The sequence below is a fragment of the Cricetulus griseus genome, unplaced genomic scaffold (assembly GCF_003668045.3).
Source record: "Cricetulus griseus strain 17A/GY unplaced genomic scaffold, alternate assembly CriGri-PICRH-1.0 unplaced_scaffold_2, whole genome shotgun sequence".
Taxonomy (NCBI): domain Eukaryota; kingdom Metazoa; phylum Chordata; class Mammalia; order Rodentia; family Cricetidae; genus Cricetulus; species Cricetulus griseus.
In genome coordinates, this window is record NW_023276919.1 from 4,894,393 (window position 1) to 4,906,943 (window position 12,551).

The window sequence follows — 12,551 nt, forward strand, 5'->3', positions numbered from 1 at the left end:
ATTTTATCATTACCAATCTGTATTGAAATCTACATTGCAGAAAAAGCAGATAGTGGGTATTTGTACAAGGGCAGAAACATATTTATACCTTTGAGTTCTAACAAAACCTGTACATTTGGATTAGAAGCTTGTGGTAGGAATGACAATGGAGGTAGAGATAAATACAAGAGTTATATAGATAAGGAAGGTAATAATAACTATGTAGATTGAGGAGATTCAAAAAATAAATTTTTGAGCTCAGATTTTCAAGACAAGCCAGTAGGAGATATGAAAAACGCTAGAATAAGAGCAGTTTCAATTCCTGATCGTTTATCCAGCCTTTCTATTTCCAGCATCACCACATTCTGTGTTTTCTTTATTGTGTCTATTTCAGCTTTCATGCCTTGAACTGTTTCGAGTGTTTCCTTCACTTGTTTTGTTTTTTTTCTCTTGCCTTTCTTTAGATTCTTTAAGAGATTTATTTCTTGAATATTTTTGGTCTGTGTTTTCCTCCATTTCATGTGATTTTTTGCTTGTTTTTTCTTCTATTTCTTTAAGGGATTTTCTTGTTTCCTCTTTAAAGGTCTCTATCACCTTCCTGAGATAATTTTTGAAGTCCATCACTTCTTCATCCTTTGTGTTGGGCTTTTCAGTTCATGCTGGTTTGGAGTCCCTAGATTCTGGTGGTGTCATATTGGTCTTTCTGTTGTTGAGTGTGTTCTTGCTCTGTCTTCTTCTTCCCACCTCTTCTTCTAGTGGGTGCAGGTGGGGTCTCTCTAGCTAGTCTTGTGACCCTGTGGTGTGTGGGCCAGAACTTCTATGTCCGAATCTCTGGATCCTCTTGCCTCTCCTGGTAGTCTCGCCACTCGGTAGGGGTTAGGCCTCGTTAGGGATCAGGCTGACAGAGTGAGAAGGAAGAGTGTGGTGTTTCCAGACTCAGGGAGCTCCTCCTGGCTGGGCATGTCCACTCCAAGCATGCTCAGGCCCAGAGAGATCAGGGGTGATTGGGACTTTGGACAGGAGTCGGCAAGAGCAGAGGGTACACTCAGCTTGGAGAGGGTCAGGCCGGCTGATCAGGAAGGAAGAGTGGGGAGTTTCCAGACTCTAGAGCCTATGCTTTTCAGACAGTCTCTGCTCACAGGTACAAAATTGAGTAGCACATGGACAGCTAATACTTTTAGGTAATGTCTCCTGCTACAGAGGTCTTAGTCTTTTACCTGGTATCTCACAGAAAATCTCAAAATAAATCAAGGTGGCTCTGTAGGATCATGACTAAGGAAATGAAAACACTTCTTGAATTATAAAATGTTTTCCCCCAAAAAATCTACTAGGAATCTAGAAAAACAGTAACATTTCTTGGTGCATTTAAAATGGAATATATGTGAGCCTGGGTGTCAATTTTGTATCCTATATTCACTGATACCTGTGTCTGCCTTTTTGCCAAAGCATATATCACTGTACAACATTGTGAAATTCTTTGAACCCATATCATGTGTACAAGAAGCCACTCGAAACTGAAATACAGTATTATTATTGAGTATTTTGTTTTCCCCAAAGCAATATCCATTGTACCTCCTTAGAAATCAGCATGCATTGAGGTGAGTTTTCTGTCATTAAAGCCTATGCTGTTTTAAAGTCTATGGACCTCAGTGAAGAGTGCAGATTCCAGGCCAGGTTTGAACAACTCCAATACTGATTCACATGAGAAAGTAGAAAACACTGCCTGCCTGTTCCTTTGCAGTAAACAAATTATAACAAGCCAGGATTCTATATGAGTTAATGTACAAGGGAGGAACTGCTCAGTGTCCCCTTCGTATACATTCTCAGTAGAGAACTGAGATTCCATCTACACAGAATCATATTGAGTGTCCCTTTATGTTTCTGGCCCCTCTAAAATCTCTCCTTCCTAGGATCTCAAATGACCTCATGTAGTGTGGCCTATACTCTTTAATTATAGGTCACACACTTCCATTGTGAAAAGTAAGTTCTTAATAATTTTTAGATTTTCATGTGATTATAATATTCCTCCATGAGTTTGTGTGAACTAAAATCCTCGATTTTCTCCCTAAATGTAATTTCCATTAGTATAAAATTTTAAGAATATGACATCCTCATTAAAAGCTAAAAATGTGTTTTCATTTGTGTTTCCCTGATGGCAAAGAATGTAGAGCACTTTTTTATATGTCTTTCAGCCATTTTAGATTCCTCTATTGAGAATTATCTATTTAGTTCTGTAACCCATTTTATTTTTCTGCATATTTTATTTCAATTACAAACAAGATTGTTTTACATAACAATCGCAGTTCCCTCTCCCTCCCCTCCTCCCCCACCCTCCCCAAATAAAACCATAACTATCACATATTTTTCTGCTCCCCCTTGATGGTGAGGTCTTCCATAAGGTGTCATAAGGGTCTGGCGTATCATTTAGGGTAGGGCCTAGGCCCACCCCCGTGTGCCTTGGCTCACGGAGTATTCCTTTATGTGGAATGGGCTCCCAAAGTCCACACCTATGTAGTGAACTACTACAGGAGGTCCGGTAGATTTCCAATGTTTCCTTACTGAAACCCATGTTCCTAGGTTGTGGAACAGTCCCATGTTGTTATCCCAGCTATCAGACTGGGGACCAAGAGCTCCCTGATTTTCAGGGCAGCTGTTTCTGTGGGTTTCACCAGTCTGGTCTGGACCCCTTTGTTCTTCACTCGTCCTACTCTGCAACTGGATTCCATATCAGTTCACTGATTAGTTGTGTGTGTCTGCTTCTACTTCCACCAGTTGCAGGATGAGGGCTATCAGTCAGCACATAAGTCAGCCATCAATCTCATTATCAGAGGAGGGCATTTAAGGCAGCCTCTCCTCTGTTGCTTAGATGGTTAGCTGGTGTCATTTTTTAGATCTAAAGACATTTCCCTAGTTCCGGATTTCTCTGTAAACCCTCTATTATGGTATCTCCATTCTTGTTAACTTCTATTATTTCCCTGACTCAAACTTTCTGCTCCCTCATGTAGTCTGCACCCCTCGTCTTCTCCTCTTCTCATTCTCCAAGCTCCCTCCCCCTTATTCCAGTGAACCAATGTGCTCAGGTTATCTTGACCTTTTCCCCTTGTCCAGGGGACCATGTATGTCTCACTAAAGGTCCTCCTTGTTTACTAGCTTCACTGGCAGTGTGGATTGTAGGCTGGTAATCCTTTAGTCTGTGTCTAAAATCCAAATACGTGTGAGGACATACTAAGTTTGTATTTTTGTGATTGGGTTACCTTACTCAGAATGGTTTCTTTAGTTTCATCTATTTTCCTGCAAATTTCAAGATTCCATTGTTTTTTTTTCTGCTGAGTAGTACTCCATTGTGTAAATGTACCAGATTTTCTCTATTCATTCTTCAGTTGAGGGGCATCTAGGCTGCTTCCACTTTCTGGTTATTACAAATAATGTGCTGCTATGAACATCGTTGAACAGATGTCCTTATTGTATGAATGTGCTTCTTTTGGGTATACACACAAGAGTGCAATTGCTGGACCTTGTGGTAGACTGATTCCTAGTTTCTTGAGGAATTGCTGTACAGATTTCCAAAGTGGCTGTATGAGTTGGCACTCTCACCATCAGTGGAGGAGTGTTCCCCTAGTTCCACATCCTCTCTAGCCTAAACTGTCATAGGTGTTTTTGATTTTGGAGTTGGTATCTCAGAGTTGTTGTATTTTGCATTTCCCTGATGGCTAAGGATGTTGAACACTTTCTTATGTGTCTTTCAGCCATTTTAGATTGCTCTATTGAGAATTGTCTATTTAGTTCTGCATCTCAATTTTTAATTGGATTGTTTGGTGTTTTGGAGACTAACTTCTTGAGTTCTTTGTATATTTTGGAGATCAGCCCTCTGTCAGTTTTGGGGTTGGTGAATATCTTTTCCCAGTCTGTGGGCTGCCTTTTTGTCTTGTTGACTGTGTCCTTTGCCTTACAGAAGCCTCTCAGTTTCAGGAGGTCCCATTTATCAATTGTTGGTCTCAGTGTCTATGCCACTGGTGTAATGTTCAGGAAGTTGTCTGCTGTACCAATTAATTTCAGGGTATCTTCCATTTGTCTTCTAATAGGTTCATTGTGGCTCGATTTATGTTGGTATCTTTGATCAATTTTGACTTAAGTTTTGTGCTTAAGGATAGACTTGGATCTGTATGCAGTCTTTACAATCCTGCATTCAGTTTTGCCTGCACTATTTGTTAAAGATGTTGTTTTTATTCTATCGTAAAAATTTAGATTGTCAAAAATCATTTGTTTTGGGTATGTGGGTTAATATCAGTGTTTTCATCTATACTCCATTAATCTACCTGTCTTTTTTGTGCCAGTACCAAGCTGTTTTCTGGACTACAGTTCTGTAATAGAGCTTGAAGTCCGGGATGGTGATGCCTCCAGAAGTTCCTTTATTGTACAGGGTTGTTTTGGCTATCCTGGGTCTTTTGTTTCTCCATATAATGTTGACAGTTGTTCTTTCAAAATCTGTGAAGAATTGTTTTGGGATTCTGATGGGGATTGCAATGAATCTGTAGATTGCTTTTGGCAAGATTGCCATTTTTACTATGTAGATCCTACCTATCCAAGACCATGGGAGATCTTTCCATTTTCTGATATCTTCTTTAATTTCTTTCTTTAGAGACTAAAAATTCTTGCGGTACAGGTCTTTCAGATTTTTGGTTTGCATTACCCCAAGGTATTTTATGTTGTTTGTAGCAGTTGTAAAATGTGATGTTTCTCTCATTTCTTTCTCCACCAATATGTCATCAGTATTTAGTAGGGCTACAGATTTTTTGAGTTAATCTTGTATCCTGCCAGTTTGCTAAAGGTGTTTATCAGCTGTAGGAATTCCCTGGTAGAGTTTTTCAGGTCACTCATGTAGTCTCTCATATCATCTGCAAACAGTGAGAGTTTGCCTTCTTCCTTTCTCATTTGTATTCCCTTGGTCTCTTATTGTTGTCTCATTGCTCTAGCTAGAACTTCAAGGGCAATAATATTGAAGAGGTATGGAGAGAGGATAGCCTTGTCTTGTCCCGGATTTTACTGGAAATCCATTGACTTTCTCTCTATTTAATTTGATGTTGGCTGTGAGCTTGCTTTATATGCTTTTATTGAATAAAGGTATATTCCTATTATACCCTTTTTCTCCATGACCTTTATCATGAAGGGATGTTGGATTTTGTCAAAGGCTTTTTTGGCATCTATTGAAATGATCATGTCGTTTTTTTTCCCTGAATCTGTTTATATGGTGGATTACATTAATGGATTTTTGTATGTTGATCCATCCTTGCAACACTGGGATGAAGCCTCCTTGATCATGGTGGATGATTTCTCTGATGTATTCTTGGGTTCCATTTGCCAGGATTTTATTGAGTATTTTTGCATTAATGTTCATAAGAGATATTGGTCTATAGTTCTCTTTCTTAGTTGTGTCTATTTGTCACTTGGTAATCAAGGTATGTGAAGCCTCATGAAAATTGCTTGGCAATGACTCTTCTGCTTCTACTGTGTGGAAAACTTTGAGAAGAATTAGTATTAGCTCTTCTTTGAATTTCTGGTATCATTCTATACTGAACCCAGCAGGACCTGGGCTTTTTTTGGTTGGAGAATTTTGATGACTACTTCTATTTCCTTCTAGATTATAGGTCTGTTTAAGTTGCCTGTCTGTTCTTCTTTCAAGTTTGGTAAGTGATACTGTCCAAAAAATTGTTGATTTCCTTTAAATTTTCCAATTTTGTGGAGTACAGGTTTTCAAAGTATGACCTGAGATTGTCTGAATTTCCTAAGTGTCCATTTTTATATCCCCCTTTTTCATTCCTGATTTTATTGATTTGCATGTTCACTCTCTGCTGTTTAGTAAGTTTGGATAAAGGTTTGTCTATCTTGTTGATTTTCTCGAAGAACCAACTCTTTGATATATTGATTCTTTGTATTGTCCAAATTGAACCATAACTTCTATTAGTTCCTTTGTTTCTTTGTTAAATTTTTGTCTAGTGTTCCTGTCCAGTGGTGAGAGTGGGGTGTTGAAATCTCCCACTATATGTGGGTGCGGTTTAATATTTGATTTGAGTTTTAGTAATGATACTTTGCAAAGATTCATGCCTTTTCTATTTGGGGCATAAATGTTCAGATCTGAGACTTCATCCTGATGGATTTCTCCTGTGATGAGTTGGAAATGACCGTCTTCATCTCTTTCGACTGATTTTAGTTTAAAGTCCAATTTGTTGGATATTAGGATTGCTACCCCTGCTTGGTTTTTTGTGTCCATTTGATTGGAAAATCTTTTCCCAACATTTAATTCTTAGGTACCATCTGTCTTTGAAGTTGAGGTGTGTTTCTTGTATGCAGCAGAAAGATGGATTCTGTCTTCTTATCCATTCTGCTAATCTGTGTCTTTTTTTTCAACTTTTTTATTTCAATTAGAAACAAGATTGTTTTAGATGACAATCCCTTTTCCCTTCTCCCACCTGTCCTGCCATAACTGCCCCCCCAATTAAGACCTTATCTGTCACATATCTTTCTGCTCCCCCTGGATGATGAGGCCTTCCATACGGTGTCATCAGAGGTTTTCTTTTCCTTTGGGGTAGGGCCTAGCCACACCCCAGTAGTATTCCTCTATATGGACTGGGCTCCCAAAGTCCACACCTATGCTAGGGATAAATACTGGGCTTCTACAGGAGGTCCCATAGATTTTTGAGGTTTCCTCACAGAAACTCATGCTCCTGGGGTCTGAATCATTCCCATGCTGGTATTCCAGCTAACAGACTGGGGGGAGCAAGATTTCCCAGATATTCAAGTCAGCTGTTTCTGTGTGTTTCACCAGCATTTTGTGGACCTCTGTGCTCTTCACTGGTCCTTCTCTGCATCTCGGTTCCAGTTCTGATCGGTGATTAGTTATGGGTGTCTTCTTCTACTGCCACCAGCTGATGGATGAAGGCATGTAAGTCAGTCATCAATCTCATTATCAGGGAAGGGCTTTTAAGGTAGCCTGTCCTCCGTTGCTGAGATAGTTAGTTGGTGTCATCTTTGTAGATCTCCAGACATTTCCCTAGTGTCTGTTTTCTCTGTAAACCAAAATGTCTCCCTCTATTATGATATCTCCATTCGTGTTACCGTGTGTTCTTCCCCTGAATCATATTTTCTGCTCCCTCATGTCATCGGCATCCCTCTTTCTCTTCCCTTCTCATTCTCCTAGCTCCCTCCCCCCTCTTCCGGTGCTCCCAATTTACTCAGCAGATCTTGAACCTCTCCCCTTCTCCAGGGGACCATGTATGTCTCTCTTACGGACATCAATATTTATTAGCTTCTTTGGCAGTGTGGATTGTAGGCTCGAATCCTTACTCTATGTCTAAAATCTGCATATGAGTAAGTACATACCATGTTTATCTGTTTGCGATCGGGTTACCTTGCTCAGAATGGTTTCTTCTAGATCCATCCATTTTCCTGCAAGTTTCAAGATTCCATTGATTTTTTTTCCCACTGAGTAATACTCCATTGTGTAAATGTACCACATTTTATAGGCAAGTTAAGACCATTAATGTTGAAGGATATTAATGACCATTGGTTGTTCATTCTTGTTTTGTATTTGGCGGTGATGGTGAAATTATGTGTGGGATTTTATCCCTTTTTTCCTTTTGGCTGTTGGTAAACTAGTATTATCTATTGCCTATATTTTCTGGTTGTAGTTAAGTCCTTGGGTTGCAGTTTTCCTTATGGAACATTCTGTAGGGCTGGATTGGTGGATATGTGTTGTTTGAATCTGGTTTTCTCATGGAACATCTTGTTTTCTCCATCTATATTGATTGAAAGCTTTGCTGGGTATAGTAGTCTTGGCTGGCATCCGTGGTCTCTTACTGTAGGTAGAATATCTATCCAGGATGTTCTGGCTTTCAGATTTTCCATGGAAATGTCAGGTGTAATTCTGATAGGATTCCCTTTATATGTTGCTTGTCCTTTTTCCTTTGCTGCTCTTAATATTTTCTCTTTATTCTGTATGTTTGGTGTTTTGATTACTATGTGTTGAGGAGACATGTTTTTTGCTTCAGTCTTTTTGAAGTCCTTTAGGCTTCTTGTACTTTCATTTGCTTGTCTTTTTTTCGGTTGGGGAAGTTTTCTTCTATGATTTTGTTGAATATGTTTTCTTTGCCTTTGAGTTAGATTTCTTCACCTTCTTCTATACCTAGTATTCTTAGGTTTGGTCTTTTCAGGACATCACATATTTCTTGGATATTTTGTGTTAGGGATGTGTTGAACTTGAGATTTTCTTTCTGTACCCCAATTTTTAATTGGATTTTTTGATGCTTTGGAACCCAGCTTCCTATGTTCTTTGTAAATTATGTAGATCATTCCTCTGTCAGGTATGGGGTTGGTGAATATCTCTTCCCAATCCGTGGGCTACCTTTTTGTATTGCTGAGTGTGTTTTTGCCTTACAAATGATTCTGGTTTTATAGGGGAAAATAGAGAAAGCAAATTAAGAGATACAATCACAGAGGGAGCCAGTATGAGTTTAAAGAGGAATGAGGCACAAGAAAATGTCTGGAGAGCTACAAATATAACACTAACTAATATCTAAGCACCAGTGGAGATACTACCTTAAATGCCCTCTCCTGATAATGAGATTGATGACTAACTTATATGCCATCCTATAGCCTTCATCCTGCAACTGATGGAATTATAAGCAGATACCCACAACTAAACAGTGAACTGAACTAAAATCCAGTTACAGAGAAGGAGGTGTCATGAGTAAATTGGTCAAGATCAGGCTTGTAAAACCAAAATACCCAGCTGATTTGAACAGGGGGAATGATCACTGGGATACCAGCATGGAACTGAATCAGACCCCATGAATGTGGGTGTCAGTGAGGAGGCCTGAGAAATTTATATGGCCCCTTGTAGTAAGTAGATCAGTACTTATCCCTAGCATAGCAATGGAGTTTGGGAGCCCATTCCACATATGGTGATGCTCCCTCAGTCTAGACTGCAGGCAAAGGCCTAGGCATTATCCCAAAGGATATGACAGACAATGAAGTCCCACCCGAGAGGAAAACTTCACTCTTGCTGGGGAGCAGAAATCTTATGGTATAGATAGCATTATAGTGGAGGGCAAAAGAGTTGGGGAGGGAGAGGGGACTGGGATTGACATGTAAAACAATGTTGCTTCTAATTACAATAAATATATAGGAAAACAAGCTAATGTACCAAAATGTATGAGTGAAACACCAGGAATCTTAAACCTTCCTAATACTTACAAGAAACTTTGGGTTGTCTCCATTTGGGAACTGCAGCATATGGGATGTATCTAAGTGGTCATCAATCAGCTGGAATGCTATATTGATGGGTTTACTTACCTGTGTACTGGACTGAAGCCTTTGTAGGTTACTGTGGGGCGGCAGAAGTAAAAATATTTATACCTGAGATAGACTTGTGCCTCCTGTCTAAGTCCAGGAGGATACGTGAGGTAATGGGTGATTGTGTTTGGTTAAGTATTTGACGATATAAGAGATTGTGACAGACAGATCATAAGTGTTTCTGGGCAAGTGTGACAGAAATCTCACTGCCCATATCATGGGCCCAAGAGACAGAGAGCATCTGAGATGAAGTTTTTACTTGGGGATCTTAATATCTTAAGGCATATACCCATGTGCTACTGTTAAAATCACCATCCAATGGAGTAGATACTCCACGTGAGCCTATGACAAATGTCTGGGCATTTTGAAGCAACTGGAACTACTAACCCACATGAGGCTACCTACTCTCACTAAATAGTGTCTGTGAAGGACCTGCTCCAAGTCATTTATTAGTAGATTTTTCTCTTAAGAAGTAAAAACCTATTGGGTATTCTTTATTAGGTCTGTATCCCAAGTTTAATGGGATTATTTGGTGTTTTTTTTCAGGAATGTACAAATGTCTTTTTTTGTTTTTTTGTTTCTTTTTCAAGACAGGGTTTCTCTGTGTAGCTTTGGAGACTATCCTGGCACTCACTTCGGAAAACAGGCTTGCCTCAAACTCACAGAGATCTGCCTGCCTCTGCCTCCCAAGTGCTAGGATTAAAGGCATGTGTGTGCATTCCAAGGTCCTTCTCTTCTTTAGGAATTTCGGTCACTACAGCTTCTGCTGAAGTTAGCAAGGAGGCCACCCCAGCACCATCTAGTAAAGCAGTTCTTACAACCTAGAAAAAATGGTTATAAAATGATTAATGAAAACACACACCATAGAACAAGCCATCCAATGTTTAAGAATTGCTGACTCATTTACCTTTGTTGGATAACTGATTCCCTTTTCTACTATGTTCACAAAATCTCTGAGCATAGCCTCATAACCAACTCCCTAGGAACTCTGCAGAATTTTCTCAACTCTCAAAGATTATTCATTCTTTATTATTCATTATTCATTCACCTGCATTCTCAGCAATTGTCACTGCAGGAATTTTGAGTGCTCTTTTAATAATTTCTATACCTATTTTCTGATCTTCATTTGAAGGCTTTAAGGAATCCAAGGCTGGGATGCATGGAGGCAGAGCACTGCTAACTCCTATAACAATGCATTTTTCAACAGCTGCTCTTGTAGCATTGAGAGCATCTGTAACTCTGTCTTTCTTCTCCTTCACTTCAACATCCCTTGTTTCTCCAACCTTAAACACAGCTACTCCATCTGAAAATTTAGCAAGTGTTTGTTTAGCTTTTCCTTTTCATATTCACTAGTTGTGATGTCTAGCTGCTTAGTGATTTCTTGAATGCGTTTCTCAATTTGAGTTTAGTCATCAGTTTCTTTAAAAAGCATGGCATCATCTTTGGGGACAATGACCTCTCCAAATTTTCCTAAATCATGACCTTGAACATCGTCAAGATTTAGTTTTAGCCCCTGTTCTCCAAATTGCGCACCACCAGTAGCAATAGCCGTATCTTTATCTTATTTTTCGTATTGTCACCAAAACCTGGAGATTTAACTGCTACGACCTGAAGACCAGATTTTAGCCTGTTCAAAGCCAGTGTACTTAGAGCTTCTCCATCAACATCTTCAGCAAATATGACCATTTGTTTCCTATGAGCATTAGCTTCATGAGCAGGTGTAATGGACTGGTCACTAGAAATTTTCTTTTCACTCAACAGAACATAGGCATCTTGGAATTCACATTTTTGACTTATTGATGTCTGAGAAATACATCTTCTTTCAAACTTCATGCCTTCAATAATTTCTAATTCATCATTCAGGGTATTTCTATCCTTCAGTGTGATGACGCCTTTCCCTCCAACATTTTTCATTGCATCAGATATGATGTTTCCAATGTCTATGTGTCCATTTGCAGAAATTGTAGCAACCTGAGCAATTTCTTCATGGGTTGTCACATGTTTAGATTGTTTTGTTAGTTCAGCAATTACAGCATCAACAGCCAACATCACACTTCTCCAGATTTCTACTGGATTAGCCCCTTTGCTGATCTTCTCAAAGCCTTCCTTGGCAATAGAACGTGCCAGAACAGTAGCAGTGGTAGTGCCATCCCAGCTTCTTCATTTGAGTTATTGGCAACATCTTGAACAAGTTTAGCTCTGATATTTTTTGTATTTATCCTTTTGATCAATCACCTTTGTAAAAATGACCCCACCTTTTGTTACTTTGGGACTTCCTCAACTCTGTTCAATAATCACTGTTCTCCCCTTTGGCCCCATTGTAACAGCTACAGCATCGGCTAAAAGGTCTGCAACTTTACGCTTTAAGGATCAAGCATTTGCACCACATTTTACATCTTTGGCATAGGCCCGAGTGACATGAGGAGCCAGCGCCCCGGACACTGGTCTCATCTGGCAAAGGAGTGTGGATACTCAAAGCATTTCTGCAGGGTGGCTGCGGGAGGGCACTAGGCGAAGCAGGCTGGTGGCGGTGAGTGAGGGCGATTATTTGGTGTTTTGTTGACTGGTTTCTTCAGTTCTTTGTATGTTTTAGAAATTTGCCCTTGGCTAGATGTGGGGTTAGTGAAGATCTTTTCCCATTCTTTGCACTGCTGTCTTATCTTGTTGATTATGTCATTTGCCTTACAGAATCTTGTCAGTTTCAGGAGGCCCAGAATGTCTAAAGGAAAAACACCATGACAGTTTCCATAGTTTTTTTGTCCAGTGAGTAGTACTCCATTGATTAAACATATCACATTTTCTTTATCCATCTTTAGTCGAAGGACATCTTAGTTGTTTACAGATTCTTGCTATTACAAACACTGCTGTTATGAACATAGCTTTACAGATGTTGGTGTTGTATGAATGTATAGCTTTGGGTATGTGCAAAGAGTAGAATTACTAGATGGTGAAGAAGACTGATACCGAATTTTCAGAAAAAAGTCCATACTGAATGCCAAAATGGTTGTACAAGTTTTCACTCCCAGCAGCAACAGAGAAATGTTGCCCATTCTCCACAACCTCTCCAGAATAAACTGTCTGTGGTGATTTTTTTCTCTAACTCTTCTGGCAGGTGTAAGATGATATCTCAGAGTTGTTATGATTTACATTTCTCTAAATGCTAAGGATGTTGAGTATCTTTAAGAAATTTTATTCTTTTATTGACCAAACAATAGTCTCAATGG

At 39.4% G+C, this 12,551-nt stretch overlaps 1 pseudogene; it reads right to left on the bottom strand.

Moving 5' to 3' along the window:
• Positions 1–11,808, bottom strand: part of LOC100772913 — a 28,736-nt pseudogene extending 16,928 nt beyond the window's left edge.
• Between the last annotated feature and the right edge of the window lie 743 nt (positions 11,809–12,551).